The sequence below is a fragment of the Notothenia coriiceps genome, unplaced genomic scaffold, assembly GCF_000735185.1.
Source record: "Notothenia coriiceps isolate Sejong01 unplaced genomic scaffold, NC01 NC01_scaffold00038211, whole genome shotgun sequence".
Classification (NCBI taxonomy): domain Eukaryota; kingdom Metazoa; phylum Chordata; class Actinopteri; order Perciformes; family Nototheniidae; genus Notothenia; species Notothenia coriiceps.
In genome coordinates this window covers 33,278-45,230 of record NW_011370912.1, presented here as the reverse complement: position 1 = coordinate 45,230, position 11,953 = coordinate 33,278, and the positions used below count along the sequence as shown (strand labels likewise).

General features: G+C 40.4%; 1 protein-coding gene across 1 annotated transcript in view; it reads right to left on the bottom strand.

Annotated features, from left to right (window-relative positions):
* LOC104968086 (mannosyl-oligosaccharide 1,2-alpha-mannosidase IB-like) overlaps nucleotides 1-11,953 on the bottom strand; it is a 52,756-nt gene that overhangs the window by 31,469 nt on the left and 9,334 nt on the right. The gene's annotated exons all lie outside the window — the stretch shown is intronic.

The following is an 11,953-nucleotide window of genomic DNA, read 5'->3' as shown; positions in this document are numbered from 1 at the left end:
CCTATTATCAGGGGTGCACATAACTGGTACGCAGGTACGCATGCGCAGCAACAATCGGAAATGCGTACCGTCACTTGTGTCACAAAGCGCATTTGTGTACCGACGTACTTGTGAAGCTTTTCCAGAAGACGGTTAGATCACCGGACGACAGAGTCGGTCTCCGTGTGCAGAAAGGGCTGCTGTTAACGTCGGTCTGTACAACGGAATTGTGCCAAAACTACGCCAACCGGCTGCGGAGGGAGACTCTCCCCCTTCACTGGAGAGCTGCGCTAAAACAGCTGATCACAACTTTCACTCTGTGGTCATGAAGTACTCCACTAGCGCCCCCCCGTCGACTTTCCTGAAGTACTCCCCCGTTGATGGAAATCAGCACGTAATGAATTAAGACCCCACGGTTTGATGATTGATAGGTGTGCGGGCTGTCTTTCATTTTGACCACAGAACAATGTTATAATAAACATAAAAACTGTAGGTTAAATGGATATATCCGTCTTCTTTCATTTATCTTTCCATTGCCACAACAATATACATAAAGAAATGGCATATTTCGGACATAGTTCGAATGGTGATTAATCATGAATAATTCATTTTTAAGCTGTGATTAATCTGATAAAAAATGTTAGTCGTTTGACAGCCCTAATTTAAATGTGTTTAGATTGCAATCAGAAAAAATGTGCACATGTAACGTTCAGGTGTAAATGCACCCAAACGGCAACTACCTACTTCTGGAGGTAGTCAGGGATGCATTGTGACTGCATTGAACATTGAAAAAGGTAGGGTTGGGCAATATATTAATATTATACAAGTATCGTGTTATGAGACTAGTTATCATATTATTGCATTATTGTCATTCCCTGGTTTTAAAGGAGAGAGATATCATAGCCCTTATAATAACATTTCTGATATTTATTTATCAAAAAGGTTATGTGAAAGCAGCAATTATTAATTTTTCATCATTTTTTAAATACGATATTAAGGTATTTGGTTGGTTTTCAATCCACATACTACAACTAATATGTCCGAGTGCAAGCATGCAGTTCTTTTTTTATAACACCGGTCGCAGTCTACCTTAAATATGAGCTGGGCAAAACATAAGCCTTTAGCATCTACATCCGGCTAAAATATACACGAAGCAATCACATTTACAATAGCCAGAAACAAAGGTAATCCATTGAGTGGTTTGTAACATCTAAACATTTACTAGCCATTTAGCCAGAGGATAAAAAAAGTTAATGACATAGTTTGTCTTCCGGAGAGCGCTGACAAGCTAAATAAGTAGTGTTCAAAAACATTGTTAAATATCTGCAAAAACATCAAATATAATTTACAGTATTTACCAAAATCTAGTGTAATTGTACTAAAAGTACTCTTTCATTTCTCTAACTCTTATTTCTTCTGTGCTTCTCTCCCTCCACTTCTCTGCAGGCCATTTCCACTTAAGCCCTTTTCCTTTATTCACCCATTTGCAGTGTCATATCTCTCGTCCAACACTCTCCCCAGCCCATTTCTCTTTTCCTATTAATCTTCTCTGCATTCTCTCCCTCTTTCAGGATTAGTAACGCCCCAAGGCCGCTGGGGTGTTTAGTTTCGGTGGGCTAAATTCCCAGACAGCAGATTTTAAATGGGAAGAGTGATGAGGAGGGTCAGAGGGGGACACGGGCCGGTGTTGAGGCCCTTATGTGGGAGAATGACGTTAACATGGCTGGGGTAAGAGAAACGACTCCTTGTGGGAATAGCCGTGCAAAAAATGTTGTGCGATTGGTCTTGTTACGAGCCTTGGATGAAATCTCCTGCCAAATGACACATCAGTGTTTCGTTCCCAGGGACAAGGAGAGCTGTAATCCGCCACTCAAACACGTCCTGAACTCAGCCAATGATCCAGTTATTACACACGAGGATATTATTTGTACGCTGAGAGCAGCTGTCTGCAAGAGACTCAAATCGCAGCTCGGAGAGATATGAGAGTCTAGACAGAAGCAAACAGAAAAGAGTCTGTACAAAAAGTCACAGAGAAATTCCAAAACACACAAACACCTACCCACACACAAGTAGCAAATGCTCAACTGTATTCTGCATTGACTAGAAAAATGTGTCTTCTTTTGACACACTATGTTATGCATAGAGGTCCTGAAATCATGAAACAATCCAACCAGAAGTGTTTTCATTTTGTATTTAAGGGGCCCTGTAATGCTCATTCTTAGGTTCATATTTGTATGTAGTGTCTCTACTGTGACATGTCTCCATGCTTTAATGTTCAAAAAGGGCTTTATTCGTCTCATACTGTCTGTGCTGCAGCACCTCTTTTCACCCTCTGTCTGAAACCAGAGCCCAGTCTGCTCTGATTGGACTCTTTTGTGATTTGTACACATTCCATTTCATACATGAAATACACTCCCCAGAATTTACACAATCCTACACACAGTGTCTGATGTAGGTGGTGGGTTACTGTTGACATGTAATGGAGTCTCCTAAAGGGATTAAGGGGACTGTGAAATGTGCTGAACGCTTGGTAAGACGGACCCCGAGGGCCAACATGAGCAATAGGATTAAGTCACCCGTTGAGAGTGTGTGTGTGTGTGTGTGTGTGTGTGTGTGTGTGTGTGGTTACTGTACGTCATGTCCTTACTCATGCCACTTCACCATCAGCTGATCCATTTGCTCATATTGATTGTTCTTAACAGGCAGGATGATAAGCTGCCATGGAGACTGCCAGCAAATTAACTCAATGTGTAACACACACACACACACACACACACACACACACACACACACACACACACACACACACACACACACACACACACACACACACACACACACACCCCTTAGCGTCTGAGTAGATGTGTCGTTGTTCTGCTGAAGTGCTTTTACTGCATTAGTCCTCTACCCTCTTTTCCCCTGAGGACCGCTGGAAATAGAACAAAGCTGAATCTTTTTCCATACAAGGAAAAATTAAGTAACTTTTGAATATGGGACATCCGTAGAGGTAAAAAGCAGCTCGTCTAAAACAGATGACATGGTGTTAAATTGAAGTTTAATATCAGTGTCCATTTCTTCTAGAGGAAGTCCAGCAACCGATAAGTAGCACTTCTTATATGAAGCGTCTGAATCGGCATGCGTTATTCACACAGAAAATCCTTTGCTTCATTTTCTAATTCATATCATTCTTGTATTTCCCTCATTACCTTAATTCTCTTTTTCTTGTATTAAATGCATGGTCCATTTCCCCACATCTTCCTGCTTGTCATCTCCATTAGAGGAATCTCTCACTCTTCTTCTGTCCTCTTCCCTTTCTGTGTCTCCTCCACACCTCTCTGAATTAATCTCATTTGGACTGTCTTCTAACCTTGTCATCTTTCTAACTCTGCTCCGAATATGACTTTGGCAATGTGTCTGAATCACCCCATTACATTTTAAAAAGAAGATGGATACTGTGTAATGTCCCCTGGGTTTGTATGGGCACTGTAAGCCAAGTGTTTGCAGATAGGATTCATAAAGCTGTGATGAAATTAAAATGTCTCGCCCGTTTCTTACACCATCTCGGTTTCCCTTCGCGCTCTCTGTGTGTGTGTGTGTGTGTGTGTGTGTGTGTGTGTGTGTGTGTGTGTGTGTGTGTGAGTGCGTGTGTGTTTGCCTTCTGTCACAGCAGCAGACGAGCATGTCATCACAGCAATATCGGCGAAGGGGAAAAGGACTCCCAGGGGATGACGACTGTTTTTAGAAACAACTGGGGTGTACTCGATATTCGCTGCTCCATTCCTGACAATAAGGTGAAAACATTAAGCTTTGCACACGCTGCAGTCTGGTATACTAAAAGTCGAGGCAAATCGTATTCATGCTGTCAACGGTGGGATACATCAATACAGATTTGTTAATTTTTCACATCTTCTCTGCAACAGCAAGCAGAGCCAGTGAGGTTTTACCCAGAAAACTCTCATTATACTAAAAGGAGGATGTCCTAAAAAGCTGCAGGCGATCGAGAGCAAGTCCTGCTTCCCCCGAGTGATAACACACACACACCTTTTCTATTTTTGTGCTACAGCTTCCCTCTATGTTACAAAATAGCGAAGAGAGCCTATTTACCAATTTTGTCGACATTTAAACATACCTCACTTACAAACAGTGAATACCTTTTGCTTTCCTTAGAGCTGCAGGATTTGTAATAAAACCCTAATTGAAACTATTTTGAGGGATATTGCAATTTTGAAATGATTTGCAATATTAATGGGAATGACCATTTTTGAAACAGTTTTCGCATTATCATTGAAAATTATAAATAAATGATCATGGTGAAATGGTTTGAAGATGATCTGTAACATTCAAGGATTTTTTAATAAGGTCTGTAGTAGGGCTGTACTCGAATATCCGAATATTCGTTCGTTGGATTACTATTCGGGTTTCAATTTCGTTATTCGGATATTCTTTTTTTTCGGTTTTTTTTCGTTTTTTTCTGTTGAATTTATTGAAATCTCCAATATCAACGTACAGTAAGAGCTTGTGCCTCTTCATGGGGTGCTAACACTTAACCATAAACGTTATTGTTTACTTTCTCTGTCTTCATATGTAGATATGACTTTTCTCCGTTAAGCTCTGTCACGTTGTTTCCATAGCAACAACAACTTCCTGTCAACAGCGCTAACTCTCCTTCAAAATAAAAGCATGTCCATAAAAAATAGGAAGCCAAGCCAAATTACACTTAAGACATCATACAACTGCAACGAAAGTAACAAACACAATGCAATATCCTTTTCAATTTCAAAGAACACAAATTGGGTTGTATACATTAGCGAATAACTATAACAACAATACTGTAGAATAACAAAATGAATGTTGTGAATAAACCGAAATACACGCGTTGAAGCATATCCGAATATTCCGCTGCTACCGAATATCCGGAGACCGAAAAATGGTATTCGGGACAGCCCTAGTCCGTAGAAGACCGGACTCACTCACGCAAAACTTCTTTCAGATATTTAGCCTTTACCAAAATTGCACTTACTGCGATCTGGATATTGTCCCAGTCTATACTGTGGTTTCAATTAAACTTACTCACAAGTAAGTGCCTGATCCAAAGTGGAAATCCTCAAGTTGCTTCCAAGACCTGGTGATCATTTCATAATTATTCTGCATCTCGTTGCCTTCCCCAGAGAAAGTCTTGGCGCATTTCTCATCGTACAAGTTTGGACTTTCTCAAAAAGAACGTGTCTGTTGCATCTCTAAAGACGGGCCTAAATCCCAGTGATAGCGATGGCAGCCAATCCTCTCTCTTCCCTTTTATCCCACGTGTGTCTCCCTGCGTCCTGCTGGGCATTCAGAGGCGCTGCGATGCCCTGAGTGTGTTTGACGGGTTCAGTGTTTAACAAAAGATGAGAGGGGAATCAAATGCTCCTTGGCGAGATCAAACAGACCACCAGTGTAAACAGTGCAGTCTGCAGTCATATTATCAGTCCCTGGACAACAGCTTAGCTCTCCATCACAGCGCAGACGGTGAGAGGGAAAGATAGAGTGTGGGGAAGGGAAAGAGATAGCGTCAGGATGAAGAAGACTGGCAATAATCAGAAAATTGCAACAAGAGACAAATACTGGATGTGTGTGTAAAGAAGTTCCAATTATTATTTTCTTTCTCCAACACCTTTTGTCTTCTTTTATGTCTCTCTGGTTCTTTGACTTTATTGTCCCGTTATTTCTCCTCCTATTTCCTCTAGAAAGTTCCCCTGTAATTACGTCTGGTTATCCTTACCCTTCACCATTATTATCTCTGTCCGCTGTCTTTCTAACACCCTCTTCATTTGCTGTTCCCTTTCTGTCATTCTCCTTTCCCTTATCTCCTCCAGTCCCTCCCTGTGTCTGCCTCAGTGTGGCTGTGCTGTAGCGTTTGTGCCTGTGGAGTCTGCAGCGCCTCTTTTAGATGCTGTCATCTCATTATCCCACATTACAGCGCTCAGCTTGCTCCCCTGACCTTCTCCCGTCTCTGCGCAATCTGCTGTTCCTCGCTTAAAATCATCCCCATGGTTTCAGTCGCTGGTTTTTTTTCCTTCTGCTGAAGGAACAAGGAGAAAAAGTCTTGCACCGCTTTTTTTTTCTCCTCACATGCATAATGTATGTAACCATGAAAAGAAAACTTTAAACAAGGGGTGTGCAAACGTTGGGTCACATGGGGGAAGAGGTATGAATCCAAGGCACACTAAATGTTGTAATTTAACATTACAAATAAGCCCTGATAGGATCAGTGAAGCTGCTCTCTCTGTAGAGGAGTTTGTTACAGGTCAGCTGTTAGAAATTTGGTGAATAATTCAAATACACAATGTTCAATGCTGGTTCAGTGTCATAAGAAAAACATATTCATATATTTGTTTTTAAGAAGGGACAATGCATATTTATCATGAGCACTTGAGTTCTCGATGGAGAGTGAGTGAGAGAAACTCCGTCTGGAGGTCATTTTGAGATTTTAGCCTTTACATGCTAAAAAAACATATAACACACTACAAGGAAGGGAAAACCCTAAAAAGCATGATGGCCCCTTTAAGAGACAACACACAAGAGCAAAGGGACAGACAGAAACACATGATGAAAACCACAGAAGGCAAGCGAAGGCAACAAAAACATGAGCACAATTGAAGCATGATTGCAGCACATAAAAAGCCAACCCAGTCTCACGGCATGTCGTGTAGTCACGAAATTGATTCGTGTTCACCAACGCGATTTTTGAATTTCTTTCGTGTCACACAGAACGATTTGAAAAGCAATGTATTTCTATTGGTAGTATGTTGCGTGCCTGCACCACGTCTTTTTTTCCAGTCGGGTCTTGGAATACCGGAAGCTGTGGTTCATAAAAACATGTCCTTACTCTATATCTTACCCTAAGCCTAACCCTATCCTTTTATTTTAAATTGTTTAATGTCGGAGTTCTTCTGCCGTCCGCGAGGAAAAGAAGGGGCTCAGAGCCTCAGAATACTGAAATCTATATTTTTTGTCATCTTTTTTTCCTTCTAATTTGTTATTATTTGGTGCAGGCACGAAACATACTACCAATAGAAATACATTGCTTCTAAAATCGTTCTGTGTCAGAATACTGAAATCTGTATTTTTTTTAAATCTGTTTTTCCTTCTAATTTGTTATTGCTTTTGAAATCGTTCTGTGTGACACGGAAACAATGGCGAAATCGTGTTGGTGAACACGAATCAATAGATTAATTTCGTGACTGTGTTGAAAAAGCACATATGCCTCATTAAAAGCGCTTATATGCAAACCCATTAGCGTGTGACAAAAGCACATACCTAAGCACAGATGAAAGCTAATAGGCATAGATCATCTGAAACATAATGATGTAAGCCCTACTCCAGTTTATGACAGCGTGTTGATGATTTCCTTACATATGCTGAGCCAAATGAACTGAGCATCCTTTTGCTGTACTGCCTCATCTGGGAAAATATGGACTTTCTTTGGCAAAGAAAGTGCTTATATGTGCAAGCTAAAGCTATGATAGCAAAAATGTCAAATATAACAACTCACAGGTATGTTGTAATGTGGTGAAACTCAAAGGTTTGTTTGTGCTAAGCTAGGCTAAACATGTTCATTACGGACTTCCTTTATGTATCATCTTTTTACACGACTGTATTAAAGACAGTAAGGAAGCACATTTCCTAAAATACTGCAGAGGTAGTTTCCTAGTCGCAGGTCTCAGAGGGAGACTCGTACCAGTGTTTCTCCCACAGCAGAGTGACATATCTGCAGTATATATACACACTATAATAATCTACCTAATTGACACTGTTGGTCAGCATACCTGGCGAATAAAGGACACTCTGCTCCAGCATACATTCCCCTGAGCTTCATCATCACATTTGTTGTGACAACCATAGAATAATGTGTTTCTGGCTGAGAGGGAAACACAGACCAAACGTGGATATACTGTGAATGAAGCTGCTACGTTTCTGTAAGTACAAAGGTGAAGGTGAACACACTAATGAGCTGCAGGTACTGGCAGAACAAACTCAGAAAGAAAGAAAAGCACACACACTTAAATAGCTACCAGGAGAGAATACAGACAAAACATTTGTACTTGATCAAAATGGTTTTTTGTCTTTCTAGCTGCCAGTAAAATAAGCTGATGACTTGGATGCATCTGGCACCTTATCCTCGAGCTCTACTTCATGCTGCTTTAAAAGTAAATAGAGCTGGCTCAAATAAATACTGTTTTTAAAGCACATTGAATTTGTGCTGAAATATAGTTTATACATAATAACAGCCCATAATATCACTGTTTTTGGATTTAAATGGATAATTGTTTTCCACCCTGTGAGTGTTATCGTTAGAAGAAACCCTAGTCCACTATGACACAGCTGTTTGAAATACACTTATTTGCACTGGTGGAAGAAGGACTCCAATGTTTTACTTACAGTAATTCATGTTTGTAAAGCACTTACTAGCAACTAGGGATGGGAACGATTAATCGAATATTCAAAATTATTCAGGTATTCGAATATGAGAATATGAGTTATGCATTTTTTTATTAATCTTTTTTTTTTTTTTTGAGGGGTGCCGAAGTTGATAACATATTATCAAATGGAATAATTCAATGTATACGACAGTGCCATAGCTAAATGTGTCGGGTCTAAAGGTTTGTTTTGCTCCGCTCACCGGTCCCTCACAGCAGGCAGAGCTGCAGGTGCTGATCTCTCTCTCTCTCTCGCGTCTGGTTATACTTCACTCGCGTTTATGTCCAAATCCATCAGATCTAGTTCTAGCTAATGAAATGGCTGCTGCCCGTCCCTACAGGCAGATCACGCAGACTCAAACCTCATCTTATGCCCAAATTCCAGCTGAGAGGGTCTTCTCTACATCTGGCCTGATTGTGAATCACCTCCGCACCCGCCTCTCCCCTGAGCATGTAGACATGCTCATATTCTTAAAGAAGAATGAGTATTGAATAGCTGCATTCTATGCATAGGCCCTGTTATAGGTTGTTGATATCTGTTGTAATAGGGTTACGTTACCCTAACCCGTTATGCTGTTTGTGTATGATCTCTCTTTCATTTCAAAACCAAGTTATGTTCTAAGCATGAAAGCTGTAGGCCTATAGCTGTCAACTGTTCAAACTGTGATCACCAGTTCAATACATTTGACTAATTCGACTTGGTTTCTTTTATACTTATTTTAACTTTTATTTTATTTTTTATTTTTTATAGGATATGTACATTTCGGTCAATCGGTTAACCGTTTTTTGGGGGGTCGAATATTCGAATATACATTTGCTTTCAAATTCCCATCCCCACTAGCAACCCTAAACAAGAGTGGGATTATTGCCCCAAAAACATGAGGACGTTTTCTGTCTTTCATGAACTTCAACTCTCTTAATTTAAAGTACGGTAACATTATCCAGAGAGACCTTCAAAAGGGGAAACATTTAAAACATGTTTTGCACTTTACAGTTTGACATTAACACAGGGAAAGAGGACTGGGAGTGACACTCACAATCATTTCCACAAACTATTAAGGTTTGTCATAAACATGCAGCAGTATTGGTCTACCAAATGACCAAATGAGATCTAATTCAACGCTTGTATAATGCATCGCCACATCACATCATTTCCTGATTAGCAAAATCATACATCACCCTAAATGGCCAGTTGTCTTTAGAGGGGGAAATGTGTGTTAGTGGAGAAAGTGAAGAGAAGGAACATCGATATAGCTCTTAAGGAAACATGGGGATCAGATGCGAGATGAGAGGAGAGGCTCCAAACAAGAGTAGCAAGTGAGGATAAGAGCCATTACTGTTTCAAAGATGAAAGGAGGTAAAGAAGTAAAGGATGGGAGAGAAGAAAAAGAAAAGTGGGACAAGTGGAGAGGGAGTACAAGTGAAACAGATGAAAGCAGGAGGTAAGGTTTTAGAAAGTAGGATGGAAACGTAATGCAGACACTGGGAGAGAACAGGAGAAACAACATGTGCTGAAGACAACTGAGGAAAGCAGTTGGGGGAAAACGAAAGGGTTAGGCACGTCACGCAATGAAGTGATGTTTCTGAAAGATCTGAGAGCTGTGGTGCGTTAACCTGGCAGTTCTCTGATTATAGAAGTCACGCTTAATTATCAGCAGTAGTTTTGTTCAAGGTAATAGAAGAAGTTACACAATATAAAGTAGGCCAGCCTTTTCTGTTCTTCTACTCAGTCCCAGTTATCTTAACACCAGTTTCATTCTGGTTTTGTGTTTCCAATCTTCAGTCTTAACCTCTGTCCCTCTTCTCTTTGTACTTCCTTCTCTTGATGTCTGTCTCATCTTTAAACCCTTTTTCCTTTAAACCCTTTTAAGCCACCAATGTCTTAATTATATATATATATATTATAGTATATAGACTCTTATTGCACAATTTCACTATTTTTCTTTTTACTTGCATTTACTGTTTTTCTGTTGTATTGTGTTGCACTGTTGGTGGAGCCTGTGATCTAAGATTTTCATCGTCATGACTACACTGTAGCTATGCTAGGTTGGTATGACTAATAAAAGCTTTGAACCTTGAATTCAGCTCAGCTCCTTCTCTTGTTTTTCATGCTTCCTCCCCTCTCCTTCTCACTCGTCCCCTTCCTCACTTCTAAACATAGCTCCATCCCTAACACCAATGTATTTCTTAATGCAGTTAAACCCAAATGTCCCCTTGGCGCTGCCCAGTATCACAATGTATTCTGCTGCTGGTTGACTGGAGCAGCTGAGGGGGTTAAGTGCCTTGCTCAAGGACATGTCCAACGACAGCGAAGAATGAGCCTCACTCGCTTTCTGTCCACTCGGCCATTCATCATCCTCCTTCTCTCCTCCCATCTCTTTATCTGTGAGCATCACCTTCACACACCCTCCGTTCCTCCACCCTCCCTCCATCACTGTCTCTCCTCTCAGCCCTCCCATGCTCCATCACCCTCCTTCCCCACCACCCACTGCTTCTATTATCCCTCGACTGAGCGCTGATGAATGACTGAGTTTGATTTTTTTGGGGGGAAAGAAGAGGAGGAGGATGTATCGAGCGAGGGAATTGGAGGGCAAGAGTGGAGAATAATAAGCAACTTTAAGTTTTGCTTGAAGCTTATGTTGTTATTCAGTGATTTCAAATCTCTGTTAGTCACTTTCAAAAAGCAAAACCACGCCCTTTGGATCACTCAGTGCGCCCGGGCAAAGTTGAATGTGTTTTTAAAGTGTTATTTGTAGGAGTAAAACTTGTAGGCGATAAGATCAGCTTCACTGTTTTTTATTGCTTTTACCACCGGAAATATATATACTAAGTTTTCTGCTTTGGTATTAAATTGTTATTGCTTCTTTTATAAAAAACATCAACAAGAAAAGCTATTCTAATCATAAAGGAGACTGTCAACTTCAAATAGATGATTCATCTTCAGTTAGTGCTCATTTCTGAGGAAACACCTGAATAGCTATGCAACTGTCAAAAATAGATCCAGAGCATCTTTTGAAGTCGAAAATGAAATAATGACTGAAAAAAACACGACTGACGAGAAAAATACCTGATATTTTCTAGTCTGATGCACTAGTGTGAAATATTACATTAATCATTCAAGTAATGATTAATGAGTACAACCCAGATACAAACAGACATCTCAACCTCAACATCCAGTTTTTAAGCAAGTACACCAGCAACAAAGTAGCAGTCCGCAATATAAAATGATAATTTAAAGATATTTTCTTTTGGATGTTTTCTTATAAAAACACCAACAACTGCTCCTGGTATTTGTTGAATTCACTCCCCTGCTAAGTTACTGTCGGTTCAGCTGTTAGCAACCAGAACTGAGACACTAAGGGTTAAGCAAATGGACTAAGCTTCAGAGTCACTACCAATAATCATTTAATGTGTATATAATAGAGATGTCCCGATCCGATCACGTGATCGGGGATCGGAGCCGATCACGTGATTTTCAAAAGATCGGAATCGGGAGAAAAAAATCGGGGATCGGG